Source organism: Leopardus geoffroyi, chromosome D4, assembly GCF_018350155.1.
Source record: "Leopardus geoffroyi isolate Oge1 chromosome D4, O.geoffroyi_Oge1_pat1.0, whole genome shotgun sequence".
NCBI lineage: Eukaryota > Metazoa > Chordata > Mammalia > Carnivora > Felidae > Leopardus > Leopardus geoffroyi.
The window spans coordinates 7,562,996-7,590,953 of NC_059342.1; the positions used below are offsets into that span (position 1 = coordinate 7,562,996).

The 27,958-nt window shown below is 47.2% G+C and overlaps 1 protein-coding gene and 1 pseudogene across 5 annotated transcripts in view; both read left to right on the forward strand.

Moving 5' to 3' along the window:
- The window catches only part of GLIS3 (GLIS family zinc finger 3), a 448,764-nt gene that overhangs the window by 244,943 nt on the left and 175,863 nt on the right, over positions 1–27,958 (forward strand). The window lies entirely within an intron of this gene.
- LOC123593104 lies at positions 20,913–27,940 on the forward strand (annotated as a pseudogene).

The window sequence follows — 27,958 nt, forward strand, 5'->3', positions numbered from 1 at the left end:
CATGCTCTCTGAGTTCCCCACCAACCAACCTTTGTGATAAACATTAGAAACGAGGAGCCAGAGTTTCCTGGGCTGCATTCGGTCCCCCCCGATTAGATGTAAGCAGTGGCCACATAGAACAGCCCCATCTGGGTCAGCCACCTTTGCTGCTCCAAACGCGAATGGGGCTGATTCAGAAATAAGTGTGGTCCTAAGTTTCCCCTTAGAGGAATAAGAATAAGAAGGAAGAAGAAGAAGAGAGAGGGAGCAAGAAAGGCAAAAAAGGAAGGAAAAAAATTAATTATATCCACACAGCCATTATCATGACCTACGTTTTGATCCTTGACGTGATGACAGCCGTATTTGCAGCTTGTATGGCCATGATACTAATTAGAATGGAAACACAGCACTTTTGACAAACTTCCTCTTTGAGAAGGTTTATTTTATTTCATTTTACAATCTCAGTCCCTAACACCTACAGACAGGCTGAGGGTTGTATGGATTGGATTGGATGATAGAGTGGCCTCTTTCTGGCTCTCACTCTCATTGTGGGGAAAAACTAACCTTCACTGGGTAAGCCATGCCATAAAATTATGCTCTCAAACCCTGTGTGAAGGAAGACTAGTTTTTTTTTTCTTTTTATATGTTAAGCCACCATAATGAAACTGTCCATGATTGGGTTCACCCTAAGTTTTTGACAGTATCAGACTGGTGTATACCCTGTTCAATGAGAATCGAGTCCACAGATCACAGCGATGTCAAATTGCTGTATGAGCTTCTGAACGCTCACAATTTCTGTACCTGTCTCTTTGAGGGTTGGTAACACAGAGTTTGAACTCGTGCCTATAGTCTAATGTTAGAGGCTTTAGTTTCCCTGAGACAGGAAGGAGGTGGGAGGACATCTAGGTCTTAGAGTACTTTCTAGTCTCTAACCTCTTGTAGGCTAAACTCAGTCCCGTCACCTCCCTTCCCCTTATACCTGGTCTTACAGAAAACCTGAAGTTCAAGCTCAGGACTGCATGTAGCTTTCAGAGGCAACACAACCTGTAGGGGCCACACAACCTCGCACACATTTCCTCGGTGACACTCTTTCAGGATCTAATGGCCGTGCCAGCAGGCTCACTGTAGATTCTGCTCCCAGGATCTCTTTGGAAAGCAAGGAAAAACAGAATGGAGATGTGTTTAGACTCAGTGTTCTGAACAGCTGCAATGCCTAATGCTGTGTTGGGAACTGCATAGAACTTAAGCTAAAAATGAGAACTTGATCTTGACTACCAGGAGTTCAGAATCTGAAATAAACAGAATAGCTCGCTGAAACTGCATGTTGTACCAGGTAAGGACTGGGCACTTTTCGAAAATTATGACTATGTTTTTAAAAAAGATTTGATTAACTAGAGTTCAGTATATAAATGATTCCTTTTGTAAACCGATATACTTATTTTCAGATTTATTGAGGTATATCCTATACATAATAAGGTATATCCTTTTGAGGTGCCTAGGTGGCTCATTTGGTTAAGCGCCCGACTCTTGATTTGGGCTCAGGTCATGGTGTCCCCGTTCATGAGTTCGAGCCCCTCATCAGGCTCTGAGTTGACAGTGTGGAGCCTGCTTGGAATTCTCTCTCTGCCCCTCCCCTGCTCACACACACATGCATGCTCACACTCTCCAAAAATAAATAAATTAATTAAAAAAAAAACCCAAGTACATCCTTTTAAAGAGAGAATCTGAGTCAGGCACGTGTGATATCAATGCCCCAAACAAGATACAGAGAGCACGCGCCTCAGCCCCGAAGGTTTCCACGTGCCCCTTTGTGATCTGTTCTTCTCTCCGCCCGTGATCCTAGGCAGCCACTGGTCTGGATTTTGTCACTGCAGCTCAGTTTACATTTTCTAGGATTTTAAATAAATGGTATCTTGTTGCACATACTTGTTTGTGGCTGGCTTCTTACACCACTCTAATTGAGATTCACTCGTGGTATTGTGTGTGTCTATAGTTCGTCCCTTTACCATGCTGAATAGTATTCCAGTCTGTGGAGACGACCTATTTATTTATCCACTTCCTTATTCGACTGTTACTGGTTATGGACTGTGGTGAATGAAGCAGCCATGAACATTGTGTACAAGTCTCACCCAGTGTGCACATGTGTTTGTATCTCTCCTGGGCACATAGGTGGGAAAAAAGTGTGAGGGTCATTTGGCAAGCATCGCTTTAACCTTCTAAGAAATCAGGACAGGGCATTTTTGCTAAATTCAGCTGCCAAGGAACGCATACCCATTTGTGACTTGGGAAGTTTAATTTTTCTACCTAAATGGATAGAACCAGGTTGGGGGTGGGGGAAGGTAAGAATATTCTGTAAAAGTGCATGCTGGAATGTGCTTTTATAAAATAGACTCTCAGGACGGGGGGAAGTTTGAGATATTAATGGCGTAAATTCTTTATTTTTAATTAATTTATTTTTTAATTTACATCCAAGATAATTAGCATATGGTACAACAATGATTTCAGGACTAGATTCCTTAATGCCCCTTCCCCATTTAGCCCACCCGCCCTCCCACAACCCCTCCAGCAACCCTTTGTTTGTTCTCTATATTTAAGAGTCTCTTATTGGGTACCTGGATGGCTCAGTTGGTTAAGCATCTGACTTTGGCTGAGGTCATGATCTCACAGTCTGTGAGTTCAAGCCCCGCACCGGGCTTTGTGCTGACAGCTCAGAGCCTGGAGCCTGCTTCAGATTCTGTGTGTCTCTCTCTCTGTCCTTCCCCTGCTCGTGCTCTGTCCGTCTCTCTCTCTCTCTCTCTCTCTCTCAAAAATAAACAAACATAAAACAGAAATTAAAAAAAAAGAAGAGTCTCTTATCTTTTGTCCCTGAATGGAGTAGATTCTACTCATAAAAACATCAAGCCAAACACAGGGCCTGGGGCTTGAGTGCCACCATTTCCTGGCTGTGGGACTCACCCTTTCTGAGTGCTTCACTCGCTTATCCTTGAAACGAGGAAGGTAGTTGTGGGGTGGCCTTTTAGCAGGTTGCTGTAACAGTTAAAGGAGAAAGTCCTTCTAATGGTCTTTGCACAGGGCCTGGCCATAGCGCATCCTCAGACCTTGAGTTGTCCTCATCTTTCTCATATTTAAGCAGGTATCTTAAGCAAACTTCTTTAAGAAGCGTCTTAGCTGCATGAAAGACAAAAAAAAAAAAAAAAAACTATTGTTCAGCATTTTTGTTTGTGATTTTATATATTCCATGGCTCCTCTTTGGAGCCTCCACGCCAGCGGAGGCTCGCTGGTCGCATGCTTCGTTCCGGAAGTACACGTTGACAGGTGCTTCTGCGGATTGTTTCTGACAGAAGACCAGAGGCTTCTGAGAGCTAGCTCGGGGAAAGTCTCGAGTACATGCTGTTAGAAACACGGAAACAGCCTCTTTGTGTGAAATGCAGCGTTGGATCATATTAATTAACGATGAGATTCTGTTACGTTGTTGAACAGGAAGGTTGACTGGGGCTCAGCGGAGGCTTGTGCTTGCAAAGCACGAGATAAAAACCTTGGGAAGCTACCCGAGGCTTGAAGTTACCTCGTATCAGGCAAATTTGGAGCCGTGGATTGTCAGGGCTGCGCAGATTTGCTGTGCGGGGTGTAGAATCTTGGGTCTTGCTGTTGGTGATATTAACTCATTAAACTAGGCAGGTTTGACTCCGAGAGCTTTTGCAAACAGCAGAGAAGCTTCTTATCCAGTTGCATCAAAACTACATGTAAAATGTTATAATCAATGAAAAACGAATGTGAGTTAATAATTCGGTTTGTTCTTTGATAGTCTGCATTATCTGTTCTGAACCATGCTCCAAACTTGACCTTTATTCCTAAGTAAAGGGTAGGACATACATTCCAGTGGAGCGAAGTATGACCTTCGTATATTACATACAATACAGTGAGATGCTTAGGTAACGGTCTCAGAAACTTCTACGTCCTCCCAGGGGCTTGTCCAAGAACTGCACGTGCCTGTTCCTTTTACTCTTGGACGAGCTCTGCATCCGGTCTGTGTCCTTGTGAGTCCCCGAGACCACTGCTTTCTCCAGTGCACAGAAATCTCTGAGCTGCTCTATTTTTGGCACGGCGAGCAGGTGGAGGTTGATTCGTGGGGAGTGTTGCAGCGGCCGTGCTAGGGAGATGCGTGGCCACTGTCGTTGGCTTCTCTCAGGGTGACAGCAAGAGAGAATTTGAAATGAATCCACAATGCGTGCTGCTGCTAATTTACTTGCTTTGCTCCGTGGGGCTTTACGCTAATTCCCACAATATCAGACATTTGTGACCTGACCCCACGTAAGCGGCCGGGGAGAGGTCGAGAAAGAGTCTCCTAGAGGCGGTGGGTGACTCTTCCTAAAGGTCTTAGACAAGCCACCCTGTTGGTTTCAAGGGTGGAAAGTAGAGCATTAAAAACAGTCAGGGTTCTCTAATACCAAACGAAGGGTGGGTGACACTGGCCCCGGATTGCCCAGGTGGCTGGCTGTGACGCGGATGTGAACAGACAAGGGCACCCTTGGGTGGCGGGGGCCTTGGCAGGGGCAGTCCTTACAAGGGGGAACTGCAGTCTCCTCCCAGCACGCAGACCTCTGGTGGGCATCTTAACAACAAGCAGACGGACCTCCCCCTGTCACCCCACCCTGGCCACAGAGCCCCTGGCCCTTCCTCCTGCGCCCAAGACTCGCCCCCGACTTAGCGGCCCCACACTGACCGCCCCCTCTCTCTGGAGCTCTCTCCTCCAGTCATGTGCGGACCCTCCCCTCCTCCAAGGCTTTGCTCAGCCGTCACCTTCTTCGTGAAATCTCCTGTCGCCTTATTCAAATCAGCAGCCCACACACCCTTCCTGATCCCAGGATCCCCACTCGGCCTACCTGACCCCGACCCCGCCCCACTCTCTTTCGCCTAGCGCTCACCAACTCCCAGCGTGCTATAGAACGCACTTGCGTCCTACTATATATGTCTCCTGAACACTGTTGGCCTTTCCTCCCCCATCCCCTCCCCGATGACAGGGTTCTTTGCCTCACTGGTCACTGATGGGTTCAAATGGCATCTCATAGGCATATTTGCTAAGTGAACAAATCGGTGTCAGGAGTGCTGGAAAAATACATACATCTATCCTGGGTGGTTAGGTTGCCTGACTCCTAGGCCGTGTGATATAATCCAAGAGATGTGCACACGGGGCCGGTGCCTGCCTCGTTCTTCGCCAGACGTGTGCGGTCAGGCCAGCGTGGTCCCCCGAGGATGCGTGCGAGAGACTGAGAAGTCACAAACGTGGAAGCACTGTTTACACCTCCCATATACGCCTGCAGCCTTTGCTGTTGAGTTTTTGTGTGCCGAAGAGCCAAGATTATTTCTGTTGTCCCCTAATTCTTCTAATTCTTACACTCTGCCCTCCGTGCTGCACTAGAGGATGACACCAGCGCCTGTCAGCTGCCGGCCAGGGGGCGCCGTGCACAGTTCCGCGCACACGGTAGGCGGGGCGGCCTGAACGTGAACCTGAACCTCAGCCTGTGTCCTCCGGGATTCTCCACGCTCGTTCCCCTGAGTGAGACGGCGTCACATCTCTTTTCTCGTCAGGGACGGTTGGTCTCATTAGCTCGCTGCCGTGTGGGCCGTCCCACTGTCGCAGGGATCCCGAGGGGCATGTTCAGCCTCACGTGGGGGGCCCTTTCCAGGTGTGCACTTACCTGCCTCCCCAGGGACCAGGCCTCTCTGCCACAGCTGGTACCGGGGGGACTGTCAGCTCCCAGAGCGGAGGTCGGACAGTGGGAGAGCCACTCTGTAAGCCGTCCTCACCAGCTTTTCCTTTCTTGAGTCCCGGTCAAGATCCCACTTACAGCCGAGAACGCACAAAACCCCCTACCTTTCCATCTGTTTCAGTTCAATTCAGAGATGGTAAATTATACTGACAAAGGACTTCCCAGACGTTCTTTTAATTCACGAAGAACAACCGGTGGGGGGTGAGTCACCTTATTTCAGTCCTCAGTGACTTCTTCGGCCGTGGGTTCCGGGGACAGGTGCACACCCCCTGGGCTGCCGGAGCCCAATCCTGTGGGAGCAAGGACAGGGTGGGGGGTGGTGAGGAGCACCGGCTGGCCTGTGTCTGCCCACCTCGTCCCAGTTTGCCCTTTCTGTGTCCCGCATCCCTCCCGGCACGACGTGACAGGGGCCACTGGCAAGGAGCCAAGTTTATTTCTGTCCGTTCCTCCCTTCTTGCCTCCCTTCCTTCCCAGCAGGATGCGCTTGAAAATTGTGATCACTTCCCAGGAAGAGTTTTGCTCCTGTTTCAATCCAAGCGTTCAGAAATCAGATGTTTGTGAAGATACCACAGCACCAGCGTGTAACGTGTAACCATGTTTTCCTATCGGAAGCCGGCTCCGTGGGCTGGGGCTGGGTCCGGAACCCTCCTACCCAGGCAGCCGGCCGGGGAGCAGCCACATTAGAAGCCATGTTACTTGCAGTCAGTTTGGCCAACACATCTCACAACCTTATTGCTGATGTTCTGGTCACACACGCCACCCGCTGACCCTCGCAGTCAGAGTTCCTGCCAAAGTTGCTTCTCAGCCTTAGCGCCGACGCCTAAATACTGAAGAAAGGGCACCGCTTTCTGAGCATGTATTTTAAGGAGGGGACATTCCTCCTCTCCTGCTCCTCCGCAGCTTCCCCACTGACTCCCTCTGTTACAGGCTGGTCATCCTGAGAGGTCTGTCCTTGCTTGGGACACTTCCCCCGCTGGGAATCTCCCCAAACTTCGGAGCTGGGGAAGTCAACCTTACCCGCTTTTATAGACCCTATTTGGTCATCTGCACTCTGGAAAGACTTGGGGACCACCTCCGCCCAAGGTTTCTGCCTTCTCAGGCTTCTCTGCGTGCTTGTCCTCTCTTTCTATCCCTCACATTACATTTATATATCGCCTTGTACTAATAGTGTGCGTGTGTGCGTGTGCAAGCATGCGTATGCGCCCTCAAATAGACCGCCAGCTTCTCGAAGGCAGGGAGGGTGTACCTTCTGTCTGCTCCGTCCTGCTGTAGAGCAAAGAGGGGTCAAGGAACAGTCAGAACAACTCTTTGAACTGGTTGTAGTTGCTTCCCTAGAACCAGACCGGCATCTCTCTTTAGTCCGCCCAAGCCAACTCCTAACTGCCGCGCAGAGACCAGCGCAAGGCCAGGCGCTAATAACCGGCCTTCGCAAACATCTGAGTCGTGGTACGGGGGGAAGGACACTGGAACGACTTAGCGGTTTCTGAAAAAGTGTTCAGAGAAGAATAAAGGCCAAGCTGACTGTTTCTTCAGCGCTGGGGACCAGATGACAGGCATGTGAGGGCTGATTGAATGGTCGTTCCTCGACACTGAAAGCGTTTTGCAATGTGATTGTTTGGCTTGTGGATCTGGTGTCAGAAAATCTCCTGGGCCGCGTTGCCCAAGAGGGAGGCCTCCGCGGTTCCCTGTGCTGGTTAAGTGTTTGTGTTCACTTTAGTTATCATCTGATCGTATGCCAGCTGGTAATGGGATTGTAGTGGCTTTGCACAACAATGGAGTCCTCCAAGGGCTGAGAAAACATGACAGAAATGGTGAGTGGCAGAACCCTTAGATGTCTCATTTAATGCTGGGTGATTGAGTGCATCCATGTGGAGGAGTTTTTTCAAGTCAGCATCAGAGCAGAGAAATTGCAGGAAAACATCAGAGCCTTCCCCGAATGAGATGGGATGGGTGGGCCAAGGCAATTACTGCAAACGAGCTCGGGAATCTCAAGGCAGAGGACTTGCGTTGTTTTTCCGCATTGGGGAGCCACACTGTCACTTCACGTGAAGTCTTGTAAAACGCCCCCGTGGCGCTTCTGGTCTGATGTATGCTGCTGACGCTCATTCTGGCCCTTTGTTCTGTTTAGGAGCATATAATTCTTCTCGTTGATTTAGTGTGAAGTGGAAACGAGAAAGTAAAGGAATCACAAAACGTAAGGTCCCCCTGTTGAAAGAAAATGAGACAGTTTGGCCAGGAGCTCTCTTGCAGAAACAATGGAAATTCCAGTAGTTTCTGGTCCTCCCTGACTTCGTGGCCGACTCCATATAAACTAGCTTCAGATGTGTGGAGCTTTTTCTTGGACGACGGTGCTGTGTGGCCATTGACTTTCTGGGTGAGGGGTGGTTGGGGTCAGCCAGTCATTCACTGCACTCAATTTACTCTGAAAGTAATGAACTTCGAGTGGAAAATATGACCAATCTTTGAATTAGCATTTGGTGCCTTAACCAGAGAAGAAATGTTATGTGCAGGAAGGTTGTAATTGAACCATGCATTTAATAGCCTACCACAAAACCACCTTTGAATTTGATAGGCCTGTATAATTGGGACAGAATTTATCAGCTGTACAGTATTTACCAAGTTCCTATTTATCAGGGCCATATTGGTTATGCCAGTTCTTGTGGAGAGAAGTCTTTGTGATTGTTGTTGAACTTCTTTGTAGACGGGGGGGGGGGGGGGGGGGGAAACACAACATAACTTTATCTATAGGGCCGGGGAGAATGGAGAGAGGATGTTTTTGGCTTCGCGAAAGGTGAAATATTTCAGATAGAACATTGTGATATTTCTAGGGTGGACCTGTGTAGTCCAGGGGATACCGCAAACGAGTTTCCTTCATCTTTCTAGGCTGCTGTGGTTCATGGTTACTGTCTGGTTAACAAAACTTGACAGGACTATGCATTCTCTTGGTCCTGTATGGGTTTCCAGGAAAGGCAGCATGGTGGACGGAAGGTTGATGACAAGGTCACAATCTCTATCTGGAATGTTCTCCTCTAATTCTACCTCCTCACCCCCTCCAAACCCCTTTCGTCACATGCCTGCACATACACACTTATGTGGCGTGGTGAGCTAACTCTAATGTGTCCCTTAGATTTCCTCTCAGATGCCATTTCCGGGGGGACCTTTGCCTAATTTCCAGGATCCCCATCCTGTGCTCTCATCCCTAGACTCTGTTTCTCTCTCTGTAGCGTTTATTGTACTTGTAATTAAATCATGGACTGTATAGACAGTTGTTGATCATCTGTCAACTCTGCTGGAAGGACAGCTCCAAGAGGGACAGGTCTGTCTTCGAGTTCTCCAGTACACAGTGACGTCTTCTGAGTAAGAAAGCACTTGATGAGGGGCGCCCGGGTGGCTCGGTCATTTGACCGTCCAACTCGTGACGTCAGCTCAGGTCACGATCCCACAGTTCGTGAGTCTGAGCCCCACGCCGGGCTCTGCACTGACAGTGTGGAGTCTGCTTGGGATTCTCTCTCTCTCTCTCTCTCTCTCTCTCTCTGTTCCTCCCATGCTCACTCTCTCTCTCAAATAAACTTAAAAAAAAAAAAGAAAGCGCTGGATGAATGTTTGTTGAGGGAGTGCACGGACAAGTGAGTGAACAGCTGAACTGTTTCAGCTCCACCAGGACTCAGCCTGTCCCACTGGGTCCGTCTCCAGGTGTCCCTGGGTTTCGGTGCACATGCACGTCTGCACTTTGAAGGCACTGGGCTGGCCGATTTCTGTATTAGTTTTCTGTGTCCACAGCCAAGCATCGCGATTGGGGGGCTTAAAAGAACAGAAAATAACTCTCTCACGGTTCTGGAGGCCGGAAGTGTGAAATCAAGGCGTTAGCAGGGCCGAGCTGGCCCTGGTAGTTCTAGGGGAGGGGCAGAGAGAGAGAGGGAGACGCAGAATCCGAAGCAGGCTCCAGGCTCTGAGCTGTCAGCACAGAGCCCGACGCGGGACTTGAACCCACGATCCGTGAGATCCTGACCTGAGCCGAAGTCGGACACTCAACCTGCCTGAACGACCCAGGCGCCCCCAGTACTTTGAATTTTAATCGTGACTGCTTCCTTGGTTATGGGCAATAAAAATCACAACACTGTCATCAAAATAGAAAATATACAAGGAAAAATGGAGTCTGCCGTGGACGTGGTTTTTAAACTTGTAGCTGCCTTGAAGTCTGTCACTTCTTCTGAGAGGGATGCACTGGTGTTTGGAGGGCTGAGGACATGAGACATCATGGGCCACCAAAGGACCCCAAATAATTGATGGGCGTCACCACACTGTGGCCCAAACTATCACAGAGAGCTGGAGAGTCCCCAAAGAAAGGCCACCTTTTTACTCTAATCCTATACAGGAAACCAGGGACAAGATCCAGCATGTCAACAGGTATTGGAAGGAAACAAAGTTCAGGAGAAATGGGGCTGGGACCCACCAGGTCCCCACATTTCCTGACAGCTCACGAGGGGATGTCTTAGTTTTCACAGAAATGTGAGGAGGGATATTTTTGCACGAGAGTTAAAAAGACACAAATCCCAGGGCACCTGGGTGGCTCAGTCGGTTAAGCATCCTACTTCAGCTCAGGTCATGATCTCGTGGTTCATGACCTCGAGCCCCACATCGGGCTCTGTGCTGACAGCTCAGAGCCTGGAGCCCACTTCCCGTTCTGTGTCTCCTCTCTCTCTGGCCCTCCCCCACTCATGCTGTATCTCAAAAATAAACAAACATTAAAAAAAAAGTAAAAAAAAAAAAAAGACTGGAATCTCAATGTCCTCAAGAAATTGTATGTCTAAACAGAAGCATCAAGAAAAGTCTGTACGTTCAGTTCCTTTAGAGAATGATTGCAGAGTTAGGAATGATTTTTGTTGTTGTTTGTGGCCCATGACACGGACGAAAGCATAAATGCAGCATGACCGAGAAGAATTGGGTTCGCCTGGTCTTCTAGTCCCTACATTAGGTGTCCATACTGTGCATTGGCTTCTTCCACCCCCAGGCCTCGAATAACCATCAGCCGTTGCCTCGTTACCTCGCGAGGTTTCTTTGGTGCTCTCGCACACCAGGCCCTTCAGACCGTGCAGAGAGAGAGACCAGAGCGGGGGCAGACACGGCCCCACACCCGGCGAGTTTGCAGCCTACCGAGTCGGGAGGAGTAGGTAATGGGGACCGTGGGGGGACCCCTGTATTTAGGAAATTGCTTTGAATGCCACCTGTGAAGGTTAGGCGGGGTTTCGTTGTGTGTTTCAAACTTTTTTTTTTTTTTTTTCATTCTCCCCACGATGTTTGTTTTATAGGCAGGCTTTCTGCAAATGGAAGGGAAAAAAAAAAAATCTCAGTGCCTCTAATACTTCCCCCTCTCCTGTCACCTTTCCGACTTCTCCTGCCAAAAGTAATCATTTTTAATGAGAATTCTCAACCATAAAAATCTGACTTTTGAAAGCAGTGCTGGAAAGAGAGACCAGTCTCTTGGCGGGTGTGTCAAAACAATAAAAAAAAAAAAAAAGTGTTCAGAGCAGATCTGCCCAGTTTCCCATGAAAACCTTGAGTTTTCTGAAAGTCATAGCGGATGAAACGTGGAGTACGGCAACAGGGTGTCCGGCCCACCCAAACCAAACCCACCAGATGAAGGCGATTCACCAAGAATCGATTCGAAAATAACGACCATATGGCAACTCCCTCCTGATCGATGGGCCTGCCCCGGGCGGGAGACCCAGGCCCGGAGCAGTGCAACTCCTGACTCACCCGGGGGGTGGGATGCCAGCTTCTGGCTCCCTCCCCTGCCTGGGCAACTGTATATTCTCAGCGCCCTGGGGGTGGGCTTCCTGTCACATGTGGGGGTCTGGGAGCACGTTGTGCTGCACAGCCCAGCCCAGCCCAGCCCAGCGTCTGCTCACTGAGGCCGTGTTCATAGGACACGTTCAATGCCGCGTGCCTCTCCCAACACACGGCGCCATATCTTCTGGGTCTTTCCGTCTTGCTTCTGCTTTCATCTGCCGTGTGACTATGAAACCCTTAAGGACAGGGACCCTGCTTCTTAATGAGCCTTTCTCTCCCCAGGCCGAGCACAGTGCACTTGCACGCGCGCGCGCACATACACACACACACACACACACACACGCACACACACACACTCAAACACACAACAGATTTGCTCCGCCATCAGGTCAGCAGTCGCTCGCTCCTTTCTCTGGCCCTGGGAACACTTCATGCAAACCTCCACGCTAGCACTTGGCGTGCGTGGGCCTGGCATGTATTTTAGGGTTCTTCTCTTACTGTGGAGATTTGCAAACAGGGTCTTTCGAAGCCTTAGGGTTCTGCGGGCGTGGGAAGAAGTGTGAGCAGGTGGTGAACCCCCTGGGCACACCCCTTCTCCACACACCTGGCCATCTTGAAAGGCTCCACTTCTACCTGGTTCATGTTTTGGAATTTTCTTTGGAAATAAATGCTCTGTTGTAGATACATACGTACACACACACACTCACACAGTGTATGTATATATATGTATATATATATATATACATATATATACATACACATACATACATACATACATACATACATACCAGTGCATCATTACTCCCAGGAACACTTTCTTGATGGTACGATTTTAGTATCTTGATCGAGTCAGTTGGTTCCTAAGTTAGCATTTGGTCTGGAAAAAAAAGGACTTGCTCTGGCTATTTTAAGCGGGAGGGAATTTCATACAGGAAGTTATGTCTTACACACCCATTGGACAGGCTGGTGGAGGAAGGGTCAGGAAAGAGTGCATCTGGCTTTCCAAAAACGAAGAGGCTGCAGAAATGAAAAGAGACAGCCACAGATGACCTCCATCGCTGATGGCACCAAAGCAGGTGATTTGCAGGAGGTCTGGAAGCTGAGGCAGACTTCCCACCTGTGCCCACACACGGCTGCGTTGGTCTGTCCTGGAGGGGAATCATGGCTTCTTCTCTTCTGTTTTCCAAATTGTGCACAGATGCCCCTCACAGGTGGGCCGTAGGCTGGAGCCCTGCCAGTAGGGACTGTGGGAGAACGGAGACTTTCCTGGGCTCCTCTGGGGTAGAGGGATGCTCGACCGTGAGCCATGGCACCGTGAGAGTTTTCCCTGTATGAAATAATTGTCATTTGGGGCCACCTCATAAAGTTGTGTTCTGTTATTACACTCCCATTTTACAGCTGAGGACACAAGCACAAAGGTTGAACGACATGGCCAAAGGTATCTGTCTATTGAGCGACAGAGTTGGGATTTCGTTGACCCAAGCAGTCTCGGGCCTGGGCTCTTGACCTTGATGCCAGTGGTTTCTCAGTTGGGAGTTCCGTTGGGGACAGGGGCCACGTCTGGAGATGTTTTTGAGAGTTGGGGGTGGCTTTGCTGCTGGAGTCTAGTGGGGCGAGACCGGGGACCTGCTGGCCGTCTCTCAGTGCACGGGACAGCCCCCCACAATGAAGAATTATCTGGCGCTGAGGTTGAGAACATGTCCTCTGCGCCCTGCTGAGCAGGTTGGAGAAGGAAAACTTGAGCGCAGAAGGGGTTTGTTGTGTTGCTTCGCGCCCGCCACTTGAGAGCCCCCTTTGTGTCCTGTGCCTTGGGTCAGGGCGCAAACCCCCCTCCCTTCCCCCTCCCCCAGCCCTGCAAGGAGCTGCTTTCTGTCTGCGGTGAATCCAGGTGGACCTGGCCGAGGTTGGGGATGGGACCACCCCCTACCCCCATTCCTGAGACTGCCAGATCCCTCAGGTCCGGCCCCCACTTCCAGGGGCGCCCAGAGTGGTCTTCACAGGCAACACTTGGCCTCTTCCTTCTCCTCTTCACTGTCCAGAACCGCTGGTCCTCTGCCGGATATAACACAGACCTGCTGGGAGCATCAGAGCCAACTTTGGCTCCCCCTGTGGCTCTGGCGACCCAGCTAGCATGAGTGGGTGGCCACCCCTTCCCAAGGACGGTGCGCCTGGGGCCGGTCCCACTTCTGCGCTCTGCCGGGCGGCCGTGGCCTCGTGGAGGGCTATAGGACACGGGGCTTGGACCACGGGCTGCACCCTGCTGACGGGCAAGGACACCACCCACCTTCTTGAGCGGCAGCTGGCACCTGTCACACGTGTCCTGGTGGCATCTCTGTTGGAAGTGAGGAGTGATCCGTGCCAGCTGGCCTGTCAGCTGTCACAATAAACAATGAGCACGAGCCACCTTGTGTCTGCGGCACAGCTGAGGGGCTGTCTTTGTGCACGGGCTGTGCGAGGGAGGTGGACAGCCTTCTCATGCTCCATATGAGCAATTTCCATTCTGTTGTTTTCTCTCACACATGGTGTTCGGGAACAGCTCTGGAAGGAGTGGGGTGGGAGAGAGAGAGAGGGAGAGGGAGAGACGGACTGACTCAGTGTTTTCACTTAGATTCTCTGAGATTCATCTACAGATTCATCCATCTTCTTGTGAAGAACAGGAATGTCTCTTATAAGCTCAGAATGTCAACCTGTCGAGACCCATGATGCCGAAGTACGCTGGGCTGAGTTACCCCTCTGCTGGGGTCAAGTGCATGATCATGGTGGAATCACCTCACTTCTCCTTCTCCCCATGTCCTCATCTGTAAAATGTAGATACCATCATCTCACACGCTGCTCCCAGCTCTAAACATCAGTGGTTTTAGAGTTCGTGGCATTGAGGCGAGGGCCGGAAGCTCCCGGGTCCCCAACCCACCGTCCTTTGGACTGTGTCGCAGGGCTTACATAAGCAGACATGCCGAGCATGTCCCATGTGAATTGCTCACGGTCTGGATGGAGAGATGACCACAGAGTGCTCTGAGAGTCACCCACAGAGATCAGTCTTTGCCCCCCGTGTTCAAGATGTCAAGTTGAACCTGGAGGAGCGCTTGAAGGTGGGGTAACCCACACAGAATTCTACAGGCGCTGCTCCTTTTATGCGGGGGTGCTGCGTGAGGGGCTGGGCTTTGAACCTCTGGAAGCTTCTGCCTTCCTCTTCACCCAGGAACAGAACGAATGCAGGGAAAGGTGCTGCCCACTGTGGTCAGGATCAGTGCTCATGTTGAAGGCTGATGGCAACTTCTAAGTCTGCCTGAAGGACTAGACTTGTCCTGACCAAGCGGTTCAGAGACGCCAAACAAATCTACCTGTAGGGCCTACTGTGAGCCAGGGACCGTGCTTTGCACTGGGCTTGTGGAAATGACCCTGAGCCGTCTGGCGGCATGCCCTTCCGAGCCCCATGCAGACTAGGCCGGACCCCCTCTCAGCCACCCACAGGGCTTTTACTGTCCGTGGACTTTCCAGAGACTGGGAAGAGTTGGTCAGAGTTAAGTGTAAAATAGAACGGAAGCAACCGGGGAACGAAAGGGTTTTCTGGGTCAGGTAGGAGCTTAGCTGCAGAGGGAGCACGGACAGAACAGCCCTGGTGTGTGCAAAGAAAGGCACACTGACACCAGGCTGGCCTCACAGAGGGCTGGGGTGACACCCAGCGGCGTGCGAGGTGGTAGGTAACCCTAAAAAGTCTGCCATTGCCTCCCAGGTCTCAGTTCTCCACAGCAAGAGTACACATAGATACCTTTTAAAAAAATTTTTTAATGTTTATTTATTTTTGAGAGAGAAATACAGAGCACGAGTGGGGAGGGGTAGAGAGAAGGGGACACAGAATCTGAAGCAGGCTCCAGGCTCCGAACTGTCAGCACAAAGCCTGATGTGGGGCTCGAACTCACGTGAGATCGTGACCTGAGCTGAAGTCGGACACTTAACCCAACTGAGCCACCCAGGCGTCCCCACGTAGATATTCTTGATTAAATGCTATGGATACATATACTTTCTTTTTAATTATACATCTGTGTGTCTTCTCTTTCTTTTATGTCTGTCTGCTTTGTATATGTGGGCCTGTGTGTGCGTGCAGGATTTGACCGTATCTTCAATTTTTTCGTAGGCTCTGAGATTCTACCACTAGGTATTTATTCCCTTCATTTCTTTAGGCTTTTGTCTTAAACAGTCAGTGAATCCCCATTGAAATCCCGACCATCCCGGGGATGTCTGAGCAGGATGGATACGCCTCTTAGTGCTGGGGGAGAACTGAAGGGGGTGGCATCCAGACAGGGTTGAAGCTGGCACCAGGATGAAGGGGAGCGCCTTTGAACCAGAAAGAGAGAAAGGGACACAGAGACGTTGGACTTTATTTCTCACATTAGTGTGCCAGACGTGGGGGGCAAGGGTCACACCATCTCAAGCTCAGATCTTGGCTGTTTCGCTGTCCGGTCTGGGCTCTTTGCTACTACTTACCCTAATCCTAGATGTCCCCTGTCTTTTGGGGGCCCCGGGGTAGGGCAGCACCCATCAGGCTCAGGCAGGGCTGAGCCAAGTACCAGAAGACCCTGTTGGGTACTTGGATTGACAGCTGGTTTCCCGAGATTTTCTCCCAGCAGTGCTTTCCTCTAGGAATATGAGTCAGACCCTCGGTCACGAGGCTTCTTGAGCATAAACGAGAACTTCCAGGTGAATCCCAACAATGCTTCAGGCTACCGGTCAGTGTTCACCATTCATTTTGGTCACCTTCATGACACTGGGCCTTGGCTGTAACCTTCTCCTCTTCCTCGGGCAGCTTGGATCCAGAAGGACTTCCTGGAACATCTGTCACCCTGCAGTGTTTTCGTGGGTCAAGGAGCACCACTGGGAGTTTCGACAGACCTTCTGTTTACTCTGATACCCTTTCCTTTACCATTACTGAAATTGGAACTCTGCCCGGAACTGTTGAGCTTTAGAAGAAAGAGTGTGGTTTGAGGACCAACCCACCTGGATTTTAAATCCTAGCTCCATCACTTGCCTGCTCAATAAGTGTGGGCACTTCTTTGCCACCCCCGACGTTTTCATGGTCAGCGTGGGCTTGGTGGCTCTTAGTTCACAGGATTGGTCTGAGGACCCAGTGACTATAGAGCGCCAGACATTGGGTAGTGAAGGAGCGACGTCTTGCTTCTCCCCCCTTTCCCCACTCGTCACCCACAGGCTGCCCCAGGTCATCAGCTGTTCATCTCAGAAATACACTTACGACATGACTTGAATTCAGAGATGACACATTTTTTAATAATCTGGCCCACAGCTAAGTTATATTCTCATTGGCTGGTTTGACCCTCTGCTCTATTTCCAAAATTTCCATATGGACGGTTCAATGTGATGTGGACATACTCCAGTTTTCTTGAAGCATGCGACTAACGCTAGTTAAAACCAGTGCTCTGAAAAATCCGTAAAAAGAGCTCTCATGCAGTTTACCTGTCAGGCAAGGAGTGTGAAAGACGGAATTCACAGCAAAGGGCCTAACAGTGTAGATCCGGGCGGGAGAATATGTGTTGTTCCAAATTATTTTGGCAGCTTTTGTGGGAAGTCTGATGGAAGCAGGGACGGGAGGAAGGTAGCTCCCATGTTTTCTTCCCATAATAGCTGGGAATTGAGGGGTGAGGCGGCGGGCAGGAAGGGCCCGTGTGGGTCTGTAAAGGTGCACTGTCCATGTGCACATGTGCATGACTTTGATCTTTGTGTTGTCTCACGTTTCTGCTCATCCTGGAGCATTGAGACCATAGTACTATACTGATTCCACAAATGGCTACCAGACAAATGAATGGAAGAAAAATCCCACAGATCCCTGGATAGACTTGGTTGCCTGACACATGTATGTTCTCTCTCTTCTGGACAAGAAGCTCCTGCAGATATATTTCAGGATCTTCAGTGACAGTGTCATTCTCCTTGATAAGAAGTACCACCGTGAATTCAGACATTCTATTCTTGGCTCACGTTTAGGTTATTTTCAGATTGTTTTGCTCTTACGGTGTTTGACGGAAAATCCTAATAACAGCTAACATTTGAACAGTACCTAATACTTGCTGGCCCAAGGCCTTTGCAAAGATAATTAATTGAATTCTTTCAACAAGTCTATGAGGTAGTTACTATTCTTAGCACCATTTTACTGATGAATAAACTGAGGAATAGAGATCCAGGAAGCCCAGGGTCACAGGTAGAAAATGGTGGAAGCGGGAAGGAGTAGGATTTGAACTTGGTGCAGTGACACTCCTGAGGCCATGTTCTCACCCACTCTGCTACTCTGGCTCCTATCAGCCTGTTGTGTGCGTGAGTGTGTATTTGTGGGTATATCCCCATGTGAATGGCAAGGCATACTTTTAGTGTCTAGCAGGAGGTTAAATTCTTAGCAGTGACATTGTTCCAAAAAGGGTGGGCGCGTTCGAAATGTTGATAATTATTGCCAAATTTCCTGCTCCTCTCCAACCCCCTAAAATAGAATGCACCAATTTACTCTCTTGCAACAGTTATTTCAAGACGTATTTTGCTGTGCTAGGTGCCACAGAGAATATTGAATGCAGAAGTGGCAACACAAAAATGTGTGAAGGTAGGAGCTGAAGTTTGCATCTTTCTGACGGCAGTCCCGAGGAGATGGGAGAGATCACCACGGGAGCGTCGTCATCCAGAGGGTTAGAACCACAGCCTGTAGAGGGAGGACCTGTGGTTTTTAATTCTACTTTGACCTTGCCGTGATTCCTTGGGAGGGTAACTTGACGTCATTTATTCCTTCAGTCTCATTTTAAATTTTATGTCATCACGGGTGGACTACACGAGAGAGCCAGGACTCCGATCTAAGTGTGTTCAAAACTCCATATTCTCACTGTAGTAGATTGGGGGGCACTGATCGATATCTCACAGGGTCATGGCAAGGATTGAAGGGATTAACAGGTGAGGATCTCACAGCACCTGCTCAGTACATCAGTCCGTAGCTCTGGCAGGTCTCTCTGAAGCCCCACAGCCAATCAGCAGTGCCCCCTTTTCCAGTATCCCCGACCAAAGCGAGAGACCCGCACAGTGGACTGCCACCCCTGGTTGCACTAACGACTTGCTCGGTGACAGAGAACGTCCCCAAACTGTACTTTCCCGGTGGACCGGTCTTTCCAGTCTCTCCCAAAAAATTGCAAGCTCTGTTCACACTATAGTATCTGTCTGGATGCTCCCTTAAGCCTTCGTCTTTTGGATGACTTTGTTACTAGCTGTTAACTCATTCTCCAACTTTGTCTCTGAAGACGTTTTTGGTGTTGGTGGAGGAATTTGAATAATTCATGTATTAAAGTCGTCCCACTGCTCCATCACCTGAAACAGCCCTTCTCTGGTGACCTGTCAAAATGTCAAGGAACTACTTCTTCTTCCCATCCTTGGTCTGGTCTCCAATCCATCAGTAAAAGGGAGAGTTTTTTTGCTTTTGTTTTTTTTTAATTACTTTTTTTTAATTACTTCGGTATACTAATATAACAATATTACATGTTTTAAGTATACAACAGAGTGATTCAACAATTCTGTATATTATACAGCGCTCACCATGACAAGTGTGGTCACCATCTGTCACCATATGACGTTATTACAATATTATCAACTCTGTTCCCTACACTGTACTTTTTCCTCCCCATGACTTACTGATTTTATAACTGGAAGTCTGTAACTCTTAATACCCTTCCCCTATTTTGCTCATCCTCCTATCCCCCTCCCCTCTGGTAACCAGCATTTTACATATATATGAGTCTGTTGCTGTTTTACTGTTCATTCATTTGTTTTGTTTTTTAGATTCCATATATAAGTGAAATCATACGGTGTTTGTCTTTCTCTGTCTGACTTATTTCACCTGAGCATAATACCCTCTAGGTCCATCCCTGTTGTTACAAATGGCAAGATCTCATTCTCTTTATGTTCTGGTGATATCCCACTGTCTATATACACATCTTCTTTACCCATTCGTCTGTCAGTGGACACCTGGGTTGCTTGTGTATCTTGGCTATCGTAAATAATGATGCAGTAAACGTAGAGATGTATATATCTTTTCAAAATTAGTGTTTTCACTTTCTTTGGGTAAATACCCCGCAGTGGAATTACTGGATTGGGTGGTATTTTTATTTTTAATTTTTTGAGGATCTCCATACTGGTTTCCACTGTGGCTGCACCAGTTTGCATTCTCACCAAGAGTGTAGGATGGTTCTCTTTTCTCCACATCCTCACCAACACTTATTTCTTGTTTTTTTGATAGTAGCCATTCTGACTGGTGTGAGGGGGTATCTTGTGGTTTGCATTTCGCTGGTGATTAGTGATGCTGAGCATCTTGTCATGTGTCTGTTGGCCGCCATCTTTATAATTTTAGTAAAAATGTCCATTCAGGTCTTCTGCCCATTTTAAATTAGATTATTTGTGAGGAGTTTGTTTTGTTTTGTTTTGGTATTTTATGAGCTCTTTATATATTTTGGATATTAACCCCTTATTGAAAAACTTGTTTGCAAATAATATTTCTGTTCAGTAGGTCGTCTCTGTGTTTTGTTCGTGGTTTTCTTTGCTGTGCAAAAGTTAGTTTTATGTAGTCCCGATAGTTTATTTTTTCTTTGGTGTCCCTTGCCTGCAGACACATAAACAGGAAAATGTTGCTAGAGCTGATACCCAGGAGTTTACTGCCTATGTATTCTTTTAGGAGTTTTATTATATTAGGTTATATGCCTTTTTTTTAATGTTTGTTTGTTTGTTTATTCATTTTTAATATGAAATTTATTGTCAAATTGGTTTCCATACAACACCCAGTGCTCATCCCAACAGGTGCCCTCCTCAATACCCAGCACCCACCCACCCCTCCCTCCCACCCCCCGTAAACCCTCAGTTTGTTCTCAGTTTTTAGGAGTCTCTTATGTTTTGGCTCCCTCCCTCTCTAACCATTTTTTTTCCTTCCCCTCCCCCATGGTCTTCTGTTAAGTTTCTCAGGTTAGTACTTGGATGGGAGGTCATAATACATCTTTAATCCATTTTGAGTTCATTTTTGTGTATAGTGTAAGAAAGTGGTCACATTTCATTCTCTTGCATGTCGCTGTCCAGTTTTCCCAACACCATTTGTTGAAGAGACTATCTTTCCGCCATTATATATTCTTGCCTCCTTTGTCATAGATTATTAACATGGATTTATTTCTGGACATTTTTTCTGTTTTCTTCATCTATGTGTCTATTTTTGTGCCAGGGCAATACTGTTTTGATGACTGTATCTTTGTAATATAGTTTGAAATCTGGGATTGTGATACATCCAGCTTTGTTCTTTTTTCTCAAGATTGCTTTGGTTATTTGGGGTCTTTTGTGGTTCCATATGAATTTTAAGATTATTTGTTCTAGTTCTGTGAAAAACACTACAGGTATTTTGGTAGCAGCTGCATTGAATCTATAGGTTGCTTTGGGTAGTATGGACATTTTCACAATAACAGTGTTTCCAAAACATGAGCATGGAAAAGGGAGGTGTTTTTTGGCTCTTTTTTTTTTTTTTTAAATTATTCCCTTATTCCCCTGAAAGAACTTGTAATTCCCCTTTTATATCCTATAACTTGTATTTATTTGTTATTGCCTGTTACTTAACAAAAATCTGGGCCTCACAACGACAAGAACTGGGATTTCTCTTTGTCTCCATTTCTAGAACTATGCCTGTCTTTCAGTAGGTTGTCCACATAGGTCGTGACTTCAGCCTCTAAACGTTTTGGCTCCCTTGGACACCACCATAGAAATAATAGCCATCATAAATGGAATCTTCTAACGAAAAGGCTCATTTTAGATCTCTGTCTTGACCACAAAAGATTTACCAAAACACCTTCACAAATCTGAAATCTTATATTTTATGATGTGCGCACCCAAGAGACAATTGTAGGAAGCGGCTAGATGAGTTTCATTTTTGGAGTAAGCTTCGATCTCCTTGACATTGATTTCCTCTAGACAGTTCACTGTGATACGGATTATTGCTCTAGGAATTTTACGTTACGTGTAGTGTCCCAAATATGGGAGCGTTTTATTCGTAATCTCCTCTAATAGTGCTCTGAGTTGATTTTGTTTTCAGGTTTGCAGAATGACGAGGGGGAGACTTAGAGGTGGTCCCTTCATGTCAGAAGGAGTAACTGGGTGCTTGAAAGTCTCAACTTGATTGCCACTGCCTGTTCTTCAATGTGTGTTTATAGCATGTAATTCCGTGAGACCGAGGCAATGAAGGTGGATGTTTCTAAGTTTTCAGCATTTTGTTTTCAATGTGTAGTTGGATAGCAGTGACTGAAGTTTGGGTTTCAGTTGCTTCCTCCTTTCATGCCCTCTTCTCTCCTTCCTGGCCCCTTTTCCCCCATTCTGTCCATCTCTGTCCCTTTCCCTCTCCCTCCCTCTCCCCTCTCTCTTTTTCCTTCTTATTTTCTTTGTTTACTTTTTTCCTTTTTATATGTAGCAATGCGTGGAACTATGTGCTAAGGAGGATTCTGTTATATTTTCTGAAGCCTCAGTGTTCTGGCTGCTTTTGGTAACAGGTGCTACCCGAGAAAGGTCATGTACTAGTTGGGCGTGCCCTCAGCTGCAAGTAACACCAAACCACACTGCAGGGGCTTGAACAAACAGGAGCTGTATTGTTCTCACAAAACCAGAAGTTTCCAGGGATAGGCAATTCTTGGCTTTGGCTCCATGACTCAGCAATATATCAGAGCCTGTCTTTGACGTTCTCTTGGCCTTTTGCTCACGATAGCGACACAGTGAATGCAGGCTTAACCATCACCGCCCATTTTCAAGGTAGTAAGAAGGAAATGGTCACACTGGTCACATCTTCCCCTTTTTCAGGGAAGCAGAAGTTTTCCTCAGACTTTCTCCCAGCAGACATCGGCGTACACCTGCTTTTCCAGAACTGGGTCATGCTGCCGTCCCTCATTGCAAGAGAGTCTGGGGAAGGGTGTTTGACTTTCTAGCCACTGCAGGATGAGGCAGCAAGGGAGTGAGTTGGGAATGGCTTCCGGGTAGCTAACCAGCATTGTCTGCCACAGCCAACAAATATCCCGTTAATGCAGATCATACCAGAGTACAAAGGGATAGCCGGTGAGGCATGAAGATCGTTTCAGAGATGAGAGCATTTGAGTGTTTGCCGGAACACTGCCGGGGCAAGATAGCACAGCCAGGAATAAAGTCTAAAAGGAGTCAATGAGTTTTCTATTGCTGCTGTAACATTTACCACAAACTTAGTCTCTTCAAACAATATAGATTTGTCATATGCCACCTTTCTGGAGATCAGAAATCCAAAACAAGTTGTAGTGGGCTTACTGGGAGAATGTCACAGGGCCTGCTCCTTCTGGAAACTCTGAAGAAAGAATCCTTGCCCTTTATAGCTTTGGAGAGGTGACTGCATTCCACGGCTCGTGATGCCTTCCTCATATTCCTCCAACTTCTTGCTTCCATCGTCACAGCATCTCCTAACTCAGATCCTCCTGCCTTTGTCTTGGGAGGCCCCTTGTGACGACATGAGGCCTGCCTAGAGCATCCGGGATCATCTCTCCAGCTCAAGACGCTTCCTTTAATCAACCTGCAGGTTCCTTTGACCATGTCACGGAATGTATCACAGGTTGCGGGGGTAGAACGCGGACATGGCCGGAGGGGCCAGTGTTCATCCTGCCACAGTGGGACGAGCAGGAATCACCCAGGAAGGCCACAAAAAGATGTCCATGGGAGAATGATAGTACATCTGTCCACCAAAGAATAGGGGCCAGCGTAGCGAGAATAAAGTTGCATGTGAGTGGCGTAGCTGTGTTATGAAGATGATCCTTACTCGTTTTTCTGTGTGGTTTGCTGAAAGCTAATATCTGAGAGATGAATCATTTTAAGTATTTCTTGGCATCTAATCATAAGTGGCAGATCTGGAGACGGCTTACTTGGATGCCTGAAGCTATTACGAGATTTATAAATTTAAGAGAATGCTTGATTTGAACTCTTTCTTGGGAATTTGTTCATTTTAAAGAAAAGTGCACAGCAAATAAACGTGTTTACAAACAGCTTCACGTGGGAGAGATCAAAAAGGAATTCTTGGATTAATACTTTCTATTTCCACGCACAATCTGTATTATTGCTTGGCATTATGTTGTGTAATGAATCTGGATTTTAATTGGTTGGTTTAGCTTAATCTTTTCTGAAAATTTCATAAGAATAAAATATCTCCATTTAGGTACGTATTTGGTGGGTTTTTTAAAGGAAAAGTTTAGTTTTTGACAGGTAGCCTTAAATTTACAGCCTTAAAGGTCATAATAAGTAAGAGCCACTAAAATGATGATTTATTGCCAAAAAGCCTTGATTGTTCAATGTTTCTTTTTGAGAGAAAGGGATACAGAGTGTGAGCAGGGGTCGTAGAGAGAGAGAGAAAGAGGGAGACACAGAATCTGAAACAGGCTCCAGGCTCTGAGCTGTCAGCACAGAGCCCGACGCAGGGCTCAGACTCACAGACCATGAGATCATGACCTGAAGTTGGACGCTTAGATGACTGAGCCACCCAGGTGCCCCGTGTTTATTTGTTTAAAGAGGAAAAGAACAGTTCTTATTTGTCCCTTGGTCTGTTCATTCACTGAGTGTTCCTTCGCTGATTCGTCAGACATAACTGTGTAACGTGCCATATGTGGGACACTGCAGCGAGCGTAAGTATGTACATAAGTATAGCTCAATTGCAAGCTCTGTGAGGGTAGGAAATAGGGCTTGCTGCTGATGAATCCAACAGATCCAATGCCTAGCACAGTCATGACATAACGTTAACACTCGGGAAACGTTGGTTGGACTGAAATGAAAATAGAGCCCCTGCCTTGCAGAGATCTCAAAGGCAAGTGAGCTGGGACATACAAACAGACAAACTGAAACACAGCCTTGTGAAAGCCCAGAAACAAATATCCATCGGCAGTTTCAGGGGACGCTGTCCTAAGTATCGGGTGTTTGCTGAATTTGAAAGTAGAGGAATTGGCCAAGTCGACCCAGGAGGTGTGCGTGCCAGGCAGAGGGAACGGAGGGGCGTGGCTCAGACGTGAGCGCGGGGCTCTGATGATACAGGGCGTCGCTAGAATACAGGTGAGTGGAGGTGAGGACTGAGGGGGCAGATGGCAGGAGACAAGGTTGCAGAAGTAGCTGGAGGCCTGGTGGGGAAGAGCATAGAGCCTCCCTTGCTAGGAAGCTAGGTTTTATCCTGGAGGCAACAGGAAGCCACTAGAAGCTTTTAGGTAAAGGACTGAGAAGATCATCCTTTCTTCCTTTCCATTAAACTTTTTAGCATCGTGAAATAGATCTTATCTGCCAGAGAGTGAGTATAACATAGATGGATATTTTAAATGAAAGTGATAATAACATGACTGATGAATCGAACATCCAGCTTATGAGACAGATGATCGTCTACGTCTTTGAATCTTCTGGTGTCTCCTTCACCCTCTCTCCCCATCAGGGGAAATTGCCACTTTAATACTGTATTAATATCTCTCTCGCTTTTCCTTAAAGTTTTACCACATGTATATGCATCCCTAAAAATATATTGTTTGGTTTTGTCTGCTTTTCAAGTGTGCGTAATAGAATCATGCTGAATGCATTTCTTTTATGACTTTCTTTATTGCCTCCTGTTGTTTTCAAGATTTCTCCACTTCTATCTGTGAACCTATGGATCATTAATCTTCACAGCTGTGTAATAGTTATTAAATGATTGTACCAGGTTCGGTGATCCCGCTTACCATCGTGGAAATTTGGGTCATGTCAAGTATTTTGTTACTGTGGACAGCCCTGTTTTAATTGTTCTCATACTTGTGTACGGGAGGCACGTGCAGAGAGTTTCTCTGGGAGAGAAATCCCTGAGTCCTAGTGGATCACACATCCAATTTTCTCATTGCCTTTTTAATCTTTGCCCATTTGTTGGGTATAAAATGTTCTCTCCCTAGAGTTACAATTTGCATTTTTCTACATACTCGTGAGGCTGAGCCTCTTTTCATATGCTCATTGGCTGACTGTATTTCTTCTGTGAAATACAAGTCCTTCTGCCTATTTTAAAGAGGGTTGTTTGTCTTTTACTGATTTGAAGGAGCCCTCCATTTATTCTGAATACTATCCTTTGGTGGATATATTCTGCCAGTTCGTGACTTGGGTTTTTATTCACTGTAACATCTTTCGATGTGCATTCTTAATTTGAAGTTAAGCAGCATTTTTTTTTCCTTGTGGCTTGTGTTTTTCTTTATTTTACCTAGGACACCTTTCCTACGTTACGATCTTCAAAATAATGTCCTGTATTTTTGCCTAAATGTGTTAACCTGTTATCTTTCACTTTTAAGTTCTTGAAATCACTTTTAAGGTTTGGAATCTTCTTCCCCCCTGTGGACGATCAGTTGTTCTGGCAGCATTTTTTAACAATCCATACTTTGCCTACTCTGTAATGTATCAGGTTTCCATATATAAATGGGTCTGTTTATGGGATCTCTATTCTTTGCCATTGGTCTGTTTTTCTATCCTCATGCTTAAATATTAAATTACATAATGACTAAGACTTGTTATTTGATAGAACAAGCCCCCCAGCCTAGTTTTTCTTTAAGCCTGTCTTGGCCTCTCTTTCTGGGCTGTTTGCTCTTCTATATACATTTTAGAATAAGCTCGTCAGTGTCCTTGAAAAATCCTATTTAGATTTTGATTAAAAGCTCATTGAATACTAGCTCCATTAGAGGATCATAGCCACGTTTACAACAGTGAGCCTTCTTATTCCAGTATATGCCTTATCTCTCTATTTATATCGTCTCGAAGTTCTTTCAGGAAGTTTTATGCTTTTTCTTTTAACCTAAAAATCTTACACAACTCTTGTTAGTATGTTTCCCCCATGATGTATATTTTTGTTGTTGCTTTTATAAATGATAACTTTAACAGATTTGTATTTTAAATTCTTGAGTGGATAGAAATGCATCCTTTCTTAAGAAAGCATTCTCCCGGAGAATCCAGAGAAACAAGGATTCTCACTCATTGCTATTGAGAATGCAGAATGATTTAACCTCCATGACAGGGTACTTCATGGTAGTCAACAAACCTACGTATTTTTTACCCTTGACCTAACAATTGCACTTTTAAAAATTTACCTTTATGAAACACCTCCGTAGATTTGAAGCAACATATAGTTATTTGTTGCAGTATTCTTTGCCATGGCAAGATATGAAATTCAAATGTTTAACTCTAGAGAATAGTTGAATAACCCTGGCTCGTGCGTATAATTGAATCCCATAAAGCTGTAAAATCATGAGGAATATTTCCATGAACTGGTACGATGTGATATCCAGGACAGCTTTTTTTTTCTTTCTTTTTTTTAATGCAGGTTTAAGTTTATTTATTTATTTTGGAGGGGGGGAGGGGCAGAGAGAGAGGAAGAGACAGAATCCCGAGCAGGCTGTGTACCGTCAGCTGTCGCATCTGCTACCTCATGCAGCATACAACACAGTGGACATCTTAGTCACCACAGCTGGCAGTGTGGACGAAGAACTGCCTGGTACCACGTACCTGGGTGATTTCAGTCTCTGGGGCAAGGAGCTGCGTGAGAACAGGATCAACAGGATTGGAAACCTCCTGGTGCCCAGTGACAGTTGCTGTAACTTTGAGGACTGGTTGATGCCCATTATGGACTGGATGGTGCTGGAGCGGAATACAGATGGCGTGAAGTGGACACCTTCCAAGATGATCGCCGGGCTGGGGGAGGAAATCAACAACACAGAATCAGTATATTACTGGGCTCAGAAGAACCACATGCCCGTGTGGAGCCCAGTGCTCACAGATGGCTCCCTGGGCAACGTGATCTTTTTTGATTCCCACAAGAACCCAAGCTGGTCCTGGACATTATTGAGGACGTGAGGCTCAGCAACACACGGGCCATTTTGCCAGGCACACTCAGATGATCATCCTGGGTGGGGGTGTGGTCAGGCACCACACCGCCCACGCCAGCCTCATGGGGAATGGGGCCGACTAAGCTGTCGACATCCACATGGCCCAGGAATTTGATGAATCTGACTCTGGTGCCGGGCTGGACGAAGCTGTCTCTTGGGGCAAGATCCGGGTGGAGGCACAGCCTGTCAAGGTCTGTGTGCCTATGCCTCCCCTGGTCTTCCCCCTGCTTGTAGCTGGAACCTTTGTCCAAAAGAGACAGATGCCGTCACCTCTGAGAAGAATGCGGACGGAATGGCTACAGCTCCAGGGAAGTCCTCCCTCTCCTCTGTTTATTAGCCTGCACACCCAGCCCTTCCCTCACTCCTTGGTCAGCATCGTGTCTAGAATAAATGGTCTCAGTGATCCTTGAAAAAAAAAAGTGGTAGCCCGATGCAGGGCTCGATCCCATGGCCTGGTGTGATCATGACCTGAGCCGAAACTGAGAGTCAGAC